Genomic DNA, 12,534 nt, shown 5'->3' on the forward strand with positions numbered 1-12,534 from the left:
GAAATAAAGCATTATTCTTTATCTTTTGCTCAATCTGGTCTGTTTGTTGTCGTGTCTCACCAAGTCTCAAGTCTCGTTCTGAAATCTCGCAGGAGTTGTTGTCGAAATCAGCTAAATATTCAGCCATGACAGATCTGTAGAGAGGAGTGTCGGGAGGAGTTTGTTGTGTTGGAGTACAGAAAGCGTCTTCCTGCAACAACTCAACTCTTTCAGAATGAGACTTCTTCTTGAAACCTCTATTGGTCACTTAGACACAAAACGAAGGGAAAATAGAGTCCAAGTTTCCCTTTAAGATACTAACATGAAGTCCTGAGATCAGATCAAATGAGCTGATCATCAGCTGATCACCCTGAACACCACCTACACAAATGATTCACATGTCAGAGTGATCTATTTAAAGGATAATTCCTGTTTATTACAACTTGGGCCTTATTTTCATTCAAATTATAATAACATTCTCTCCAAAAGGTTAATTTCAGAGATCTGTGAGTGCGGCAACATTACATCAAAATAGTCTGACGGGACACGAAACACAAGCAGTCAGACAACCAGACGGATTTTAAGCAAACCTCCAGGTTAGTCTGGAAGATCAAACAAAAGGCAAATAGTAAAATTATTACTCAAACTGTCTGTTGTAGACATCCATCACAGTTTACAGGCCGTCTCTGTTTCCACAAGCATTCATATCCAGTTGTCATTCATGCAGATTGTTATGTACCAGCTGCATGTACAGCAGCGGTGTTATTGGCTCCATTCACTATAATCCCACTGAGAGTTTATTATATCTCTGCCTAATATAAGACTAATATAAGAAAATTAATTAATCTTTTCCTTCTCATAAACTTTTATTTTGAAAGTTTTAAAACATTTTAAATACAGGACTGCAAGTAGCTGAATTTCCTGCTCCAATTTGGTCCAAAAAAAAAAAAAAAAAAATTAAGATGCTCAGTCTGAACTCGCCGTGTGCAGATCACACTATTATTGCACTGATATTTCTCAGCCTAATGAAATCTGCTCTGCCTCGCACCGATGGAACACTGTTAACTTTGATCTCACAATTAAGTCTCCATGAACAGCTAATAAAGCATAATCTGCTCTGTATCTGCTTGTCTGCACCAGAAGCACAGAAAGCCTTTTAGCATATCTATCGCTGCGGCTCCTGACTGACATTTTGTTGCTCTCGGGCTGAAAACAGTGACTTATTTTTTTTTATCACGCTCCAGATAATACAATCAAGTATTAAGGAGTTAAAAATCAAACTGGATCTGCATCGCTTGAGTGGCAGATGAGTGGCAGACGCCTGTGGGGGCTTCTAGTTATTCAATCTCTTTCTCTCTTTTTCATCCAACCTCCCTCTCTCTCTACTTTTTCCATGTTGACATCCCTGAATACAAAAAAAAAAAACAGCAGCCTCGCTTTTGTTGCAGTTTCCTCACCAGAGGTTATACCCCTACGGCTAAATTACCCAATCTTTCATTTACTAAATATAACATAATCATGACGTCACTGTTCTCCTCTGATAGCTCTCATAACCCTTTTATACATTTGGCTGTAATATCTCTGCCTCCCGATCGGAGTTAATGACGGGCCTGGACATTCTCAGATTTCTGCTCTATGATAAGACCAATCAACCGAAAATTGTGGCCTTTCGTTTTTTTTTTTTTTTTTTTTTTTTTTTGGCATTTATTCCTGTTTCCTCAAGAAATGACACTGGCCCAAGTGGACAGACGGTAGCAGTTTGGTGTTGTATGTTGGAGAATTGATAAGGAATGTTTTCCACATGAGTTAGGTAGTGAACTCTTGATTGTGGCGCAATATTTTCCTCTCATCTTAAACTCGGCAGTTGGTAGTTGATGTTACGAGGCCACCGGCCAGATCTGTTAAGCCCGTACGCTCGTGTGCTGATGTATAGGTTTGATACCTATGGAACAAATACAATTACAGCATTAGTTCACATACAGTTTATGTGTCCTTTAGGTGGGAGAAATCTCAAATGTGCTTCTACTTTTCATCATCAAAACCAGTTCAAAAAGCCATCCTGGTGGTTGCGATCAGGCTCCGGAGAGGAAGACTTTACCGAGTTGACCACAAACCTCGCTGATGAGGTTAAAAGGTAACACTTCAATCGAGTCGGTCTTGTACACTTAAGTAAAAAAAAAAAAATCACCACCACTTTCTCCGTCGTCACACTTTTCATCTTACACCTGTTGTTTTTGTTGGAAGAAATACTTTGAGGTCAAAGAGATCTAACAGCAACATCATCTGTTTTCACGGATAACAGTTTGTGATGGATATGTTTTTGAAGGAAGAGGAGCTGATAAGATTATAGTGTCTAATGAGCAACGGTCTTGCTTTGGTCGATCGTGACCCCGCGCAAGTTATAATGAAAAGTCAAACCGGTAGACATCTACAGGGACCCGAATGTTAGAGAGAGTCTGTCTGTCTTGACTTATTCCTCATGAGTTTACTGCTGATGTCTGAACTGAATCGCTGTTTGGAAAGAAATATTATTTCGAGAATTGAAACTGGCATTTTTCAGAAGTGCTTTTGGGAATTATTTTATCATATCATCTGTAATCTCGGTAGCTCCTGCCTGCTTTGTATAATGTTTTAATGTGTTTCAGTTTGCTTCAGAGAGGTTTGTCATGCTTAGCCATTATCTTTCATCATAAATAATCCTTTGAGGGGGGTTTGCAGGATGAAACTGTGCCTGGAGAAAAAAAAAAAAGAAGGTATTAAAGATGTCTCCTTTAAAAAGGTCATATAACAGCTAGTTAAGGAGGTGTTTTGAGCAAAATATATCTGGTAAGTGTTGCAGTTACTCAAACATGCAAGCCACTGCTGCCTAGTGTCCCTCAGAATTACATCCATACCGGACGATTCTGCACCTCGACGTTTATGTTCGACGCCAACGTTCAGTGACGACGCAGGAAGTAGCGCGTCGTCTTTGTAGGCAGGTGGACAGTAAAGGTGAGGAGGTCGTAGTCCAGCTATCATGCAGGAGAGCTGAATGTGCGTCCATGCAATTAATATTTTGCCTTTTTATGAACCATAAGTACGATCTCTCTCATCTTAAGTGTTTTAGTTTCCTAACCCTTTTTGCAGATTTTGCAGATTGCATTAAATGATTTAAATGATCATGCTCATTTGATGCAGGTTATTTAGCTTCGACAGCTGATGGGAAACACCTGCTGTGACATCATTGTCGGGGGTGTGGCCTGACATCCGGCCCAGATTCACTGTTAATGTTTACGAAGCTGTGAGCACATAAAATACGTACGAACACTCATATCACATGATGAAACTATTATTTTTCATATTAAACTGAATAAAGTCATGATTTCACAACCAATGTGTTCATTCTTGCAGAGAACATAATGACATTTCAGCATTAAAATGAATCTTTTAAATTTCTTAATGAATATAAATGGATTGGTTGGATTTATTCAGTCAAAGTATTCATTCAAAAAAAATGCTCAAATAGCATAAAAACTTAAAACTATTATCATTATTTTGGTATGTAGCATGTTTATCAAGATCATCATTAAATAACCAACAATAAAACCTTCATCAGTCATTTGACGCAGCGTGATTGGTTCAGCTGTGAGAGCAGCCAATCCAAATGTTTCCTCCAATAAAATTATATTCTTCTAAAAAGTTTCAAACTGCAGAATAGACCCTTTTTTTTTTTTCCTTGAAGAATCTGTAACTCAGCTATATTATGCTTACTCTCGAAACAATATCCCGACCTTTCATCAGATGTGTTGACTGTGTCAGACTGTATTTAGCCTGAAAGCAACTCTTCTATCTTCTCTGCTTGCGGATCTCTCTCTCCCTCTCCCTCTCCCTCTCCCTCTCCCTCTCCCTCTCTCCCTCTCTCCCTCTCTCCCTCTCTCCCTCTCTCTCTCTCTCTCTCTCTCTCTCTCTCTCTCTCTCTCTCTCTCTCTCTCTCTCTCTCTCTCTCTGTCTGTTATCAATTCTTTTTAGACATCAGCTTTTCAAAAGCTGTTAGGGATGTGATGTGAAAGGAGGGCAGTTTGAATATTCTGGAAAAAAAAAATACAGGCCTAAAGCATCATCTGCAATTATACCATTCGTTGTCAAATATGTTTGCATATTCAATATATTTAAAAAAAAAAAAAAAAAAAGAACTGCTGGATGTGGCTTAATTTAAGAAGCCTCATAGGCGACATGCAAACTCCTCAACAATGTGCTGGAGAGAGATACCTTATTAGCCTTATTATCATTATTCCTCCTGATCGGTCTCCTCGACCAGATTGTTGTCCTTCACCTAACTTTCCTCTTTATCGTGTAGACACAGACCAAATAAACTCTGCAGACGCCGGTGGCTCTCCGCTGTGAAAGAAAGAAAAAGTTGGTCGGTTGTGAAAAATAAAAATTATAAGACCACTGATGCCAGGACTGACTGAGGGAGTGGGCTATGTTCTGACAGGTGTGGTGTCATGTCGACCGAAAGGCAAAGATGTTTTGAATTAATGAGGCCAGGTGATGGAGAAAAAGGAGCAGAACTGGAGCCAAGACTCTCGCCTGCAGTTTACTGGAGACCCGGCGTGCTTCTTATTTAAATAACCGCCCTTGATCTCGCTGATCACTAGGCTATAGGCTACTTAATTAAAACTAACAAGCAGTGCATTAGCACCCTGCCGGCGCGCTGACACCGTCAACCTGGTTGTATATAAGCAGCACCCCGGGGGAGGAAGGTGCAGTATTCCAGATGCAGGTGAAGCACAGTTCATTTAAAATGCCAACAAAAAAAAAAAAAAAAAAAGATGGCAGGTTTGTGCACCCTGATTGAAAGTGGAAGCATTTTTTCAATGTAGCAGTGAAGGAGGAGTGTGTGTGTGTGTGTGTGTGTGTATGATGTGTGTGTGTGTGTGTTCCCCTCAGAATAAAAGGCAACATACCCGCCTAGGAAGGCCAGCCTTGAGCTTTATAGACGGCTGCTTTGATCAGAAAAAGGCCGGTTCATCTTCACCTTCTCGTGGACGTCACGCGGGATGCTGATGATGCCACCGTGCGCCTGTTTCTCTGAAGACAGACAGAAAGGAAATAAGGTGGAGGAAGAAATGTAATAGATGCTAAATGGGTAAGCTAAGGTGTGGCAGGTTTTTTTTTATACCAAGTTTAACCCTTTAACACTCAGTTTTACCCCTCTTTTGTTTCTTTTTAAGTAGCTTTCAGGTTGTTAAAATCCTCTTAATCAACATTATCTGACAGTATCACATGTATATATACTGTATAGGCTCATTGAAGCTACTTGTAGATGATTTAGTGCAATATTTTAACCCTAAACTCCATATTTCAAATGGAAATATCATTTTATAAACAACTTTAGAGTTTCTAAATATATCTTTCACAAACTTGGGGATTTTCACTAGAATTTATAAACAATTTCTGTAGATTTGAATGCTGTTTGCCTACAAAACAAGATTTTTATCATAAGATATATGACAAGGACCACTTCTGAATTTCAATTTGTTCTAATGGGCTTGTAAATCTGGTTACATATAATATAAAATAAGTGTTTTATGCGTCAACTTTGTGCAAAATGTTTACTGATGCTCTGTTATGGAGTAGAGGTAGTCTCTACATCCACCTACATAGATCCTGTTCTGATGAACTGATGTTAAGTTAAGCATGTCTGTCAACTTTTCAGGTATCAGGAGAAAACGGCTCTTAAACCGAGATTCAAGGTGAGATTAAACTAATTAAAAGCCAATTTTGGGAGCAGGATGTAACAGCAGAGTGAGACCTCCTGCTCCATAATGTGTACAAATGAATAAATCATTTTTTTTTTTCAGTTAAGCGACATAAGATCTGTTTCTGTCTGCTGTGTTTGTCAATGACTGAGTGAAGACCTGATAATCAGACTGAATTTAACCTGATTAACATCATTTAAGAACAAGTTTATAAGTGTGAATGGATGATGTTGAGAAAAATGGACTTGAGTACAATTCAGCTCAGTTAATTATGATTATTATGAGATTAAACCAGTTAACAGAACATTACAGCAGTGGTGAAACCTAACTAAGCACATATACTCGAGTACAGTACTTAAGTACAAATTTGAGATACTTTTAGGCGTACTTTAAGTATTTTAAGCTTTTCCAAAGATAAATATCGCACTTAGATGCTAGTTTTCATAAGGGGTATTTCTTCTGCATTAAGTACTTTGAATTTGGATATTTTAAGTACATTTTGTAGCCCACATACTGTTATTTAAGTACTTTTTGAATGCAATACTTTTACTTGTAACAAAGTATTTTAGAGTGATGCAGTACTCTTATTTGACAGCTATAGTTATCACTGGGGACATTTTTCTGCATTTAGTACTTTCAATTTTGATATTTTAAGTACATTTTGTTGCCCACATACTTTTACTTAAGTACTTTTTGAATACAATACTTAAACTTGTAACAAAGTATTTTTACAGAGTAAAGTAACGAGTAATCTGTTTCTCTCTCAGAGTCACGCGCACCTCTGCTGTGATTGTAAATGACTTTGCGACGACCTCTGTTGCAAATGTCCCCCCCCCACCCACCCACCCACCACCACCACTCAACCCCACCCCTCTCCTCCTCCTCACCACCACCCTCCCCTCCACACTCCTCACCCACCCACCCTCTTCGCAGAAAATGGAAATGGCTTAGCACTATCGCCGTTGCCCCGGCAACCATCTGAGTCCCCCATCTCGCGGTGGAGAAATGAGTTCTGAACAGGCTCGAGAGAGGCAGGGATTAAACATGATCCCGCGGACGGACTGTCAATCAAAACTCTCCAGCCTCCTTCCGTTTAAAAAAAAAAAAACGCACCAAAAGGTGAATATTTACTGGAATCGTCCGGTTAGAAAAAAAAGTAGGCTAAATAAATAAAATATAAATAAATAAATCAACTGATAATGACTCCGGCCTGGTGGGTTTTTTTTATGTAAGCTATTAAAAGCAGGGAACTTCTTTTTCAAAAACAAATCCGTTATCCTGCAGCGGATTTAGTGGTGGTCGTTATATTCCAATGCCAAGAGGCGATGGATTAATTTAATTAGCCTGGTGAAGATTAATGACAATGCATAGGCCTTTTGTAGATAAGGCTATACACTGTTTAAAAAAAAAAAAGAAGAAGAAGAAGGGATGTGTTATTTTCTACAGACTGTGTGTCTAATTTGGGAAACTTGGGGAACCATCCGAAAATTATTCCACTATAGATTTTATAGCCTGCAGTTTATATTCACCTTTTGTAGGCTGAGATAAGCCTGAATGATGAGATTCATAGATGGTAAAATAGCATCATAACATCAAGTATCAAACATAGATTCATGCTTATTTTTGTGTGAAATAGAAACTAAAAATACAGGCTAGTTATGGTTGTTGTTTTCCTTGAATTACTGGACTATCAGAGTGGATTAAATAGTGTTTAATTAGCAACACGCTAACATGTAGCATATGTTCAGATGTGTTTAAATTAGACCCATCAAACATGCACCACATGGTTCAGTTTAAAGCTGCAGGAATCTTTTTTTTAAACATATAAGGAAAATATTTCAATTATAGATCTTCATTTAAAGATATTAATTAATCATGATATAGTGGAAGCCAGTGGTTGCTAATGTTTTTTGGCTTTTGACCCTTTAAAAAGGAAAACTTTGTCTACTTGTGACCACTCAACACAGGCCGCACATGTCCACTTCAACCAAAAAGGAGATTTTTCCTCCTCAGATTGTTTTGTTTTAATACTTTTTATTAGTCTGAACATGTCAAATCATCCAAATGTGAGAAAATAAATACAACTTTGTGTAACAGAAATATGTTTCTACTGCTTTCCCTTTCTGCTAATCGTTTCCTGACCTCTTAGATTCATCTTATGACCCCTTAGGGGGGGCCCAACCCCTAGTTTGAGTACCACTGGTGTAGGCTGTCAGTGGTACTATTGACCTCACTAGTAGTTCACATGTGTGTTCATATGGTGTGATTTCATAATGTGATGTGTGACTGGACAACAGAAAGAACAATGATAATAATTAATAATTAATGATTGAATTTAATGATTATTAAGCAGTAGTATTATTATTAAATTAGACTAAACCAAAGTGGAGAATTTTAACCCTCGACACATTCATTAAAACCTGATAAAAATCTATTTATTTTGCTGATATATCACACCTGAAAATATCGATAAGATATACAGTATATCTACGCACCGCAATAAGGGAAATCCCTTGAATGTGTAAACCTACTTGGTAATAAACTTGTGTGTGATGCTGGTTTCTGAGGTTACTGTCAGTGTAAACTTACCACATCTACACCTGCAGAATCTATGCATTCATGACACTGGCAGCGCTGCAACATGCAGTCAACAGTGAGCTGTCAGGACTATTCTCAGCTGCTTTTTAATTGATTAATCTGCACTTTATGGCTTCGTCCAATATACTGTCTTCTCATAGCATTTATTTTAATGCTTAGTTAGATTATTTATGTCTCAAACTGGGTAAATAGTTCCTCAAAATCGCTTCTAATTGCTTCTCTTTTCATTAAAAACTATTTTTTTCATTTGATATTTGTTGTCAGGTGTCTTATAATAATAAAAAAAACTTCTCGTGGTAATCCCTGCCTGCTTTTGGAGAAGTAATCAGATTACAGTAACGCATTGCTGGTGCCAGTCTGAAAGAGCGGGAGAGGGCGGCGGGAGAGGAGAGGAGAGGAGGAGGTGGGGGGTGGAGGGGGGGCACAGTGAGACCCCCGTGCAATTTGATATTTGCCTCTTTGACAGTCATTTAAAGGGGATCTGGAGAACCCGATAGCCGGGGGACTTACACCCTTCCAAAGGCTTTCGGGACACTTTAGCCCGGCTCGGCTCGGCCCCGCAGCGCCAGTGAGTCGCCAGGCAGGGTGTAAACGTTAAATGTTAGCCATTTGTTCCGTAGATTGCGGGGAAAATCAAGCCACTCTTTCATTCATTCATCTATTTTTTAGGGTGGGGGGCCCTCCTCCCACTCTTGCCCCCCTCCCCTCCTCCTCCTCCTCCTCCTCCTTCTCTCTCTCTTTCCTCCTCTGCTTTTCTTTCTCTTCCAGACTCCACAACCCCACAAACAGTCATTGACTAAAGCGGCTTATAGGGAGTCTCCTAATAACGCTTTAACGAATTAAAAAGCAAAGAAGAAGAAGTTTACAGAAGGAGGGAAGAGATGTTTTTGTAATTGCTGAGACTGTAACAGACAAAAGAGTCCTGACGCAGTGGAATAGGAGGTTATCTGCTATGGTGGCGGTTCCTTATCAGTGGATAAATATTTGTATATCATGGCCAACCGAGGGGAGGGGGGGCTCTGCAAAAACCCCTCTAACGTGTTGTTGTGATTGTTGCAACACAGGTGATCTACATGGAGATAGCTACTGTATACGTCCTCGCTCTCTCTCTCTCTGTGTGTGTAGTGGAAGCTGCACAGCTGCCACGTGGGGGGTCGAGGCGCTTCCTGCAAAGCCATTTCTTCTTCTTCTTCTTCTTCTTTTTTTTTCAATTATGAGGTTAAAAGAGTGTGTGTTTTTAATAAACGACTGCTCATTAAAGAGAGAGTACATTCCCCTGCAGATAACAGGCAGGTTGCATTGTGCGGCTCTCTCCTGGGAGGACTCCTGCCTGGATGTTTGTCCCCCCCCTCTCCTCTCCTCGCCTCTCCCCAACTCCCCAGCCTCGCATCTCATTAGGGCTAATCTCCACATCTCTATCTACCGCCGCATCAGCCTCCCCATCAACCTATATGGCCTGTTTCTGAACAGACAAAAAGATTAAGATTTTCTTTCACAGTGTGAATTAAATCGGGCTATTTCAGGGGGACCTTTTTTTTTTTTTTTTTTACGCAACAACCAACGTGATCCTGGTTGGGTTTTTTTTTTGTTTTGCTTTCATATGAAACCCTCACTGGACTCCACAGTGGCCACCCAGTCCAGGATTATTCTGCTCAGCCAGGAAAGAAGAAGAAGAAGAGGAGGAGGAGGAGGAGGAGGAGGAGAGAGGAAGAGAGAGAGAGAGAGAGAGGGAGAGAGAGGGAGGGCCTGCCTGGATACCCAGCCGCCTGTAAGTGTCCATCCCCCGGTTTGTTTGACATGGCAGTGTCCCTGGGTATAAAAGCGATAAACATCTGGTGGCGTTGCCAGGACATTGGAAAATGAGGGATTGGGGAGAGGCAGTGAAAGAGGAGGCGAAAATACTAAATCATAATGAGAAGAAAGATGGGCAGACAGAGAGAGAGAGAGAGGGAGAGAGGGAGGGAGAGAGAGAGAGAGAGAAAGAGAGAGAGAGATGCTGATCAGCTAATTACAGCTGCAAATAAAATGCAAATTTATCCTGGCACGGTGAGCATGCCCAAGTTTAAACACAGCGCCATCCAAAAAATTCAGAGATGCGCGGGCACCGTGCCAATGATGACTTCCAAACAAAGAATGATGATCCAATAATAAGAATAAATGTATATACTTACACATTTTTATTATTATTTTATTATATTATTACATTAGACTATATTCGCTTCTGCACACTACACATCCTGGTGCTTTTTTTTTTTTTTAGGCTACACCTCCCACCCCTTTCAATAAAAAAAAAAAAAAAAAAAAAAGAAAGATGGCATGCTTCCCAACAACAGTGACACCACCATGCACATGATGCTACACATCCACAATCCAACAATACAGTTCCCACAGTGTAGTCGCTATTTACGCAGGGAGGGGAGGAGGAGGAGGAGGAGGAGGAGGCACCACCACATGCCTCTGTTTCCCCACCTTATGTAGTGATTAATGATATATCGCCACCCAAAGATTAATCATGGAAAATTATTAAAAAAAAAAAAAAAAAAAAATCTTGGAGGTGCTCGTGAGAACTGGCTACATCAGGTGGGCTCAGGGATGGAGAGAAGAAGAAGAAGAAGAAGAAGAAGAAGAAGGGGGGGGGTTAGAAAACGAATTAGCTTCATCGAATCTTTTTAGATGCAAATATTTTGTTATCTCCACGTTGCTGCGCCGTTTTTTTTTCTCTCTCTCTCCCAGTGTTTATGATTAATTATCTCTTCTTGGTGAAAAATAAATCATGCGAAATTAGGATCTAGCTGACTCCACGTGCGTAAGCAGAGATGGCAGGTCGATGCTGTTAATTTCAGGTTGAAATTGACACACTAATTATAGTGCAGAGTGCTGCTGGAACACTAGCAGGCAAGATTATACCTCTGTGCTTCTATTTTTTTCCTCTCTCTCTCTCTCTCTCTTTTTTTTTTTTATCAGATCCCCCTTATATTTTACCAATTAAAAATCGTAAAGGCATTTCATTGCCCCAGGATAAAAAAAAAACGCAGCCTCTCTCCTAACATGGCCATCACTTTCCCCCATCAGATTCATTGTGATGTATTAGATGCAATAAATTATCCCATGTAACAAAACATGGCGAGCTGAAAGGCTGATAATCTGCAGAGGGGAGATAAGGATTCATTATTCCAAATCATTATGAATCCAGCGTTGGCTGTGACTTCTTTCTTAATCAGCTTCTGTGATCCTGGATACGTGAAGGGAGCAGATAAGAGCAGAGTCGTTTATAATTCTCCCCACCTCGGCCTAATATTTTAAAATAAAATCGCAGGGAGAAGCCGCCGTGTAAAAAAAAAAAAAAAAACACACACACTCATACACACACACACAGACATTGGCTTAACGTTTGGAGAGAGTGCACAGGACGAGAATAATAAAACACATTGAGGAAATAAATAAGTAAATAGATAATACGTGGCCCATACATTTTTGGAGGTGTTTTGTCTCAAATTAAGGTCATCTTATTCGACATACAGCGGAGAATCATGTAGGCAGGGGAGGAAAGGGGAGATATATATAGGCTATACTGCAGCATTTATTTCGCATTTGGAGTGGGAAGTGTCTAATAAAATTTAGGCTACATCAGGGAGGCTGTAAGAGCGGGTGACCGTAAATGATTTACTCCGTTTATGCACTAACGGGGCAGAAAAGCCACGGTGCAGGAGGAGGAGGAGGAGGAGGAGGGTGGGAGAGGTAGGGTAGGGTGGGTGGGTGGGTGTTGGGGTGTTTTGCAGCTGTACAATCCGAAACTGAAAACTCTCAAAAAAAAAAAAAAAAAGCAGCTGTATTTAATCAGAATATAAAGGTGACATTATAACTCCTCATTCTGTCTGCTGGGGAGATTATAAATATCAGCTGGCTGTGATAGAACTGATGGGAATATAAAAAAAAAAAAAAAAAAAAAAAAAAAAAAAAGGCCAGTGTGCGCAGGCTCTGCTTGTTATTATGGCCCAGTGTACCGGAGGGTTTGTGCTTTGCTGTTGTCAAGCCTCTTGCTGTCACGCGGGAGCTCGCGTCAAATTCTACATTAATCACGCGATTTCACGGCGGCGGGGGCGCACGCGGGAGAAAAAGGGGGGGGTAGGGGGTGAGGATGGGGGAGCGTGACTTTGGACTTGGGCATCTCTCTCCCCGTTACAAGCCCCGGTTCGGAGAGACTTGTGTATACCCA

At 40.2% G+C, this 12,534-nt stretch overlaps 1 long non-coding RNA gene across 3 annotated transcripts in view; it reads right to left on the reverse strand.

Moving 5' to 3' along the window:
• LOC137176036 (uncharacterized) overlaps positions 1-12,534 on the reverse strand; it is a 280,115-nt gene that overhangs the window by 33,066 nt on the left and 234,515 nt on the right. Inside the window, exons 2-4 of one of the 3 annotated variants that reach the window (XR_010925779.1) lie at positions 4,926-5,049; positions 4,228-4,356; positions 1,890-2,710 (exon numbers count right to left, since the gene is read on the reverse strand). This is a non-coding gene — a long non-coding RNA (uncharacterized lncRNA). Of the gene's footprint in view, positions 1-1,889; positions 2,711-3,371; positions 4,047-4,227; positions 4,357-4,925; positions 5,050-12,534 lie in introns of those variants that run through there. The other 2 variants (XR_010925780.1, XR_010925778.1) reach the window with 2 other exon arrangements.

This window comes from Thunnus thynnus, chromosome 23 (genome assembly GCF_963924715.1).
Source record: "Thunnus thynnus chromosome 23, fThuThy2.1, whole genome shotgun sequence".
NCBI classification, from domain to species: domain Eukaryota; kingdom Metazoa; phylum Chordata; class Actinopteri; order Scombriformes; family Scombridae; genus Thunnus; species Thunnus thynnus.